Consider the following 5,149-nt stretch of genomic DNA (forward strand, 5'->3'; position numbering starts at 1 on the left):
TTTTGAACAGCCAACAATAAAAAATTTAAAAAAAAAAGAAAATGTATTGGGAAGAGAATCATATCTGAAATAGGTGTCATCAGACAGGAGGATCTTGATTCTCCCAAGAAAAGTGCATATGTTATTATCTGTTTGTTTGGAAATATTTGAGGACCACAAGTATCATTCACCATAAAAAGCACTCAAAAATCAGTCATCTTTCATATACTGAATAAAACAGAAGAGGCAGACACAGTCGGGTTGCTTACCTCAACTAGATTTGTTTTTCAGAATGGGAATTTTAAATGCCAAATACAGATTATTGTACATATTGTTCTACTTTATAACTTCTTAATCAAGAAATGATATAACTTCTCAACTCTTGTATATTTTGTAAGAAGGTGCATTATTCAAACCTTATGGGTATTCTAAATATTCATATAAATAAACACTACTCGCTACATTTATAGAATTATAATTTTGCCAAAATATATGAAGTTTTAATTTTTCTGTCAAGATATTTAGGAAATACAAACTATTTTTCTTAGCAGCACACTACCTGTAAAACATGAAGAGCATTGTATAACTCTACCTAAAACATAATTTTGCTAACTCTAACTTAAGCACTAATTATCACTGTTATTAGATACAACTACTCCCTAACTCCCATCATTTAGACCTGATAAAAGACAAAGTATAGTAACGGAAAACCATAAAGTAGTGATAATGTTCATCATAGTGGGTTCAAATGATGACTCACATTTGAGAATTGTGTTATTTATCTTCCTGTTTCTCAATTATTTAGGCACTGCTTTGATCTGATCATTCCTGCACTCACCCTGCTGAATACTCATCAGAGCCTCATATATTATTCTATCTACTGGGAAGAAAACTATTTTTTATAACCACTGTGTCACTTGAATGACAATTAGCTTGAAAAATTAGCTAAATTCAGAAATTAAAAATATAGCAAGCCAGGTGTGGTGGTGCATGCCTGTAATTCCAGTGGCTCAGGAGGCTGAGACAGAAAGACCTCAAATTCAAAGTCAGCCTCAGTAATTTAGTGAGGCCCTAAGCAACTCAGTCAGACCCTGTATCTAAATAAAATACAGGAAAGGTGTGGGAGTGTTGCTCTGTGGTTAAATGTGCCTAAGTTGAATTCCAGGTACCCCCCCAAAAAAAAAAAATTGAACATTTGAACAGTCCATTATGATAAAGCACTTTAAAGACTGGTCATAAATTAACATGAATCAAATTGAGGAGCTATATTTCAAATGACTATTAATTGTCCTATGAACTGGAAAGTAGGACTTACTCAGCTCTGGACAAGGGAAGGATCTCTCAGTGTTCTCATAAACATGATGAATGAAGTGAAGGTTATGTCCACTGTGATGAACTCTAAGCTGATTTGAGGAATGTCTGTGAATTAGTAAGTTTTTGAAAATTGAACTTTATATCTCTGAAAAGGAAGAAACAACTTCTTACTTGTGATACTAGTTTTTATTTTCTGTAAATTTGTTAGGACAAAAGAGAAATGAAGAATCAATCAACGGAGATAGAGTTTATTTTGCTTGGACTCACAGGTGACCCTGTGCTACAAATTGTGATTTTCCTGTTTCTATTTTTCAATTATATCTTGAGCCTGATGGGGAACTTAATCATCATCCTCCTGGATCCCCGCCTCAAGACTCCAATGTATTTCTTCCTTCGAAATTTTTCCTTCTTGGAAATTTCCTTCACAACAGTCTGCATTCCACGGTTTCTGATAAGCATTCTCACTGGAGACAGAACAATATCCTATGGTGGTTGTGCAACTCAATTATTCTTTTTTTTTTCTATTAGGGATTACAGAGTTTTTCCTCCTGGCTGCCATGTCCTATGACCGCTATGTCACCATCTGCAAACCCCTGCATTACCCAGTCATTATGAACAGCAGAGTGTGCTACCAACTGGTGCTCAGCTCCTGGGCAGCTGGACTCTTAATCATCTTCCCCTCTTTGTTCCTGGGATTTAAACTGGATTTCTGTGCTTCCAAAGTGATCGATCACTTTCTGTGTGACACTTCCCCCATCCTGCAGATCTCTTGTACAGATACACGTTTAATAGAATTGATGGCCTTTGTCTTAGCTGTGATGACGCTTGTTCTCACATTGTTTTTAGTGATCCTCTCCTACACATTCATCATCATAACCATTCTCAAATTCCCTTCTGGTCAACAACGAATGAAGGCCTTTTCTACCTGCTCCTCACACATGGTAGTTGTCTCTATTACTTATGGAAGTTGTATCTTTATGTATATGAATCCATCAGCAGAAGAAAGGGTGGCTTTAACTAAAGGTGTAGCTGTCTCAATACCTCTGTTGCCCCTTTGCTCAACCCTTTCATTTACACCCTGAGGAACCAGCAGGTGAGAGAAGCTCTCAAGCATATGCTCTAAAGGTTTGTTCTCTTCAAAACAACGGGACAAAGATTAGACATAAATAACATTCTTGGGAACACAAAATGAAAAAAATTTGTTGCTTCAGATCTCTGCCATTTTTTCCCTTGATTATTTATATCTTATTAGGTTTGCTATGTCTATCTGCACTTCTCTTCTGAGTGGATCTTTCTAATCTCTAGGAATAAACTGCCTTCTTTAATACAGAATATCAAATTCCATCTTTACCTAGAAATGTCTATTCTCAAAAAGGGCTGTTTTATATACTGAATGCTTTTTTGTAAGTGACACTTGCTATACATAGTTAGTTAAATATTTTGATACATGTTAATCGCTAAGCATTGCATCTGCTCTTAAGTATTTTGCATTGCTAAATTTGACAGATACACAAAACATGATGATTTATTATGTAATGTAATTGACATTGTGATAGAAAAAGTAAAAAAACATCTAAGTAATTTTACAGTTTAAAATCATCTTTCAAGAATAATCATCACTTACAATGAATCTTGAAAAACGAATAAGGAAAATAAAAAATCAAGGGTTTTGTAATGAGAGTTATAACACATGAAAAGGATGGATATTCTACTGGAAAAGTTTCTCTTGTGGAATCATAATAATTACAAATAAGTAATTTGTAAACATAAATAGATGTCATTTGTGATTAAAATATTTGAACACCAGGCTTTGTATCTAAATTTATAGTCTCTGAGCACTACAGATGACACTAACTCATGAAAGAAATTCAACCTACAATTCATTTATATCTTGGCTTGCGGAAATATTTATATATTTAAGGCATGTGTATAAAATCACCTCCACCTGCCTTTGAATCAAAGTATACACAGATGATCTTTAGTCACTGTGGATTAGTCATGCCTGTTCTAAGATTTCATATGAAAGAGACTACACTGTTTGAATTTCACGTCTGACTTCTTTCGTTCAACATAGCAAAGTTCACCCATGCTATTGCATGCATCCATAGCTCCTTCTGTGTGCTGTTGTGATTTAGCAGCATGTCTCCTGTCCTTTGGAAATAGCCCATTTTTCCTCCCTCATTCCAATACGGTTATCTATTGCATTACTTCATACCTCTGCCATTTTTTCCCTTGACTATTTATATCTTATTAGGTTTTCTATGTTAATTGCTAAGCATTGTATCTGCTCTTAAGTATTTTGCATTGCTAAAATTGACAGATACACAATTTTATTCTCTGAGGGATCTCTCCATAAAAGTGAATCATTTTCTTTGGTGTAAAAAGTGAGTAAATTGAAATGCAAATTCTTGAAAACTATTCTTCCATATATCTTTTTGAAATGAAATATGTCAAAGAGGTGTTAACAGGAATGGGCTGTTCTCATGTCTTGCTGAGTTCACTCCTCAATTCCCATCATCCAGACAGAGAAGCTTAAGAAATGATCCTTCAAGGAAAAGAAGGACATCTGTAGAGGAATACATTCCACATTTTGTTGCTCTCTTTATGAGCCCATTTCATCAAATAAAAAAATAAATAAAATAAACTAGATTACTTGTTTTTATAATTTGACAGACTCCAATACTCGCTTTTCAAGACCTGAGGGAGTCAAAAGCCAAACTTTGAGTGTTGATGACAGAATGTTGAGAAAACTAATATTGAATATTTCAGGTTGGAGGCCTGCAAAGAAGGTGTAGGAAGTGTGAATGGGAAATGGCAATGAATTTCTGTAATTTCTGAGAGTGTTTACCAGGTGATGAGTTCTGTTTCCCCACATGTTGAAGCATAACATTAGAGAAACACCTGAGGCAAGAATATAAAGCTGGGTTTATTTAAAAAGCAGTGACATAGACTTCTCCTGGGAGGGAGAAGGGAACCATAGCTGGTATCCTGGTATCCCCAGAGGTGAAGGCATTCTGGCTTTTTTATAGGCCTTAGGCTTCCTTTGTTCTCCTGCTCTCTTCCCCTGCATGTCTCTCTCCTTCCTGCTTTCATGATTAAACCCAGGTGATTCTCTGTGGGATGGCAAACGATGAAAAGCAGATGGGCTGGAGAGGCCAAAGTGGGGTGATCTAGGCAGAAAGGGGGTATAATAAACAACTCCCTGTAGGGAAGGACAATCCCTGGGATAGGTTACCTTAGCAACAGGTTGTCACAGGGGCAGGTTATCTTGATAAGGGTAGAGGAAGGGCTCCGAAGGCATTAGCATTTTGATCCCTCTTCAACTTCCAGACTCTCTCAAATTGGCCTCCTTGATCCAACCTGACTAAATTTACTTACATGTAGTGACTGCCTGTCTAATTCTGGCTCCACTTTTTAAAACCTTAGCAGCAAATTAGGTAATTCTCAAACACTTAATTAGAAGATACTCTGGATGTCCTGTTAACTCAACAGCCTGACTACAAACCCCTCTGGAGAACAATAACTTTTGCTTCTCTTCTTACTTCCAAGTTTTGCACAAAGTCCTCTCATGGCTTTAACATACCGTACTGAGAAAACAAAACAAAAAAAAAAAAACCAAAAAACTGAGAAGTGGCCTCCTAGTTGCTCATCTGCTCTTAGAGAATGACTAGGAAGGTCATGCGTGAGGTTGACTCAGCTACATATAATTCAATGTAGATTGTATGAAAACGAGAGCCATGGTCAGAAGTGCAAATCACTGCTTCTATCACTGGATAGACTCAAAGTGTGATATTGCTGGTGCAGTGGCACATGCCTGTAAGCCCAGCAGTTCAGGAGGCTGAGACAAAGGATTGTG

The 5,149-nt window shown here is 36.4% G+C and overlaps 1 pseudogene; it reads left to right on the plus strand.

Moving 5' to 3' along the window:
- Positions 1 to 1,513: 1,513 nt before the first annotated feature.
- Positions 1,514 to 2,416, plus strand: LOC107148904 (annotated as a pseudogene).
- The last annotated feature ends 2,733 nt before the right edge of the window (positions 2,417 to 5,149 follow it).

Source organism: Marmota marmota, unplaced genomic scaffold (assembly GCF_001458135.2).
Source record: "Marmota marmota marmota unplaced genomic scaffold, marMar, whole genome shotgun sequence".
NCBI lineage: Eukaryota > Metazoa > Chordata > Mammalia > Rodentia > Sciuridae > Marmota > Marmota marmota.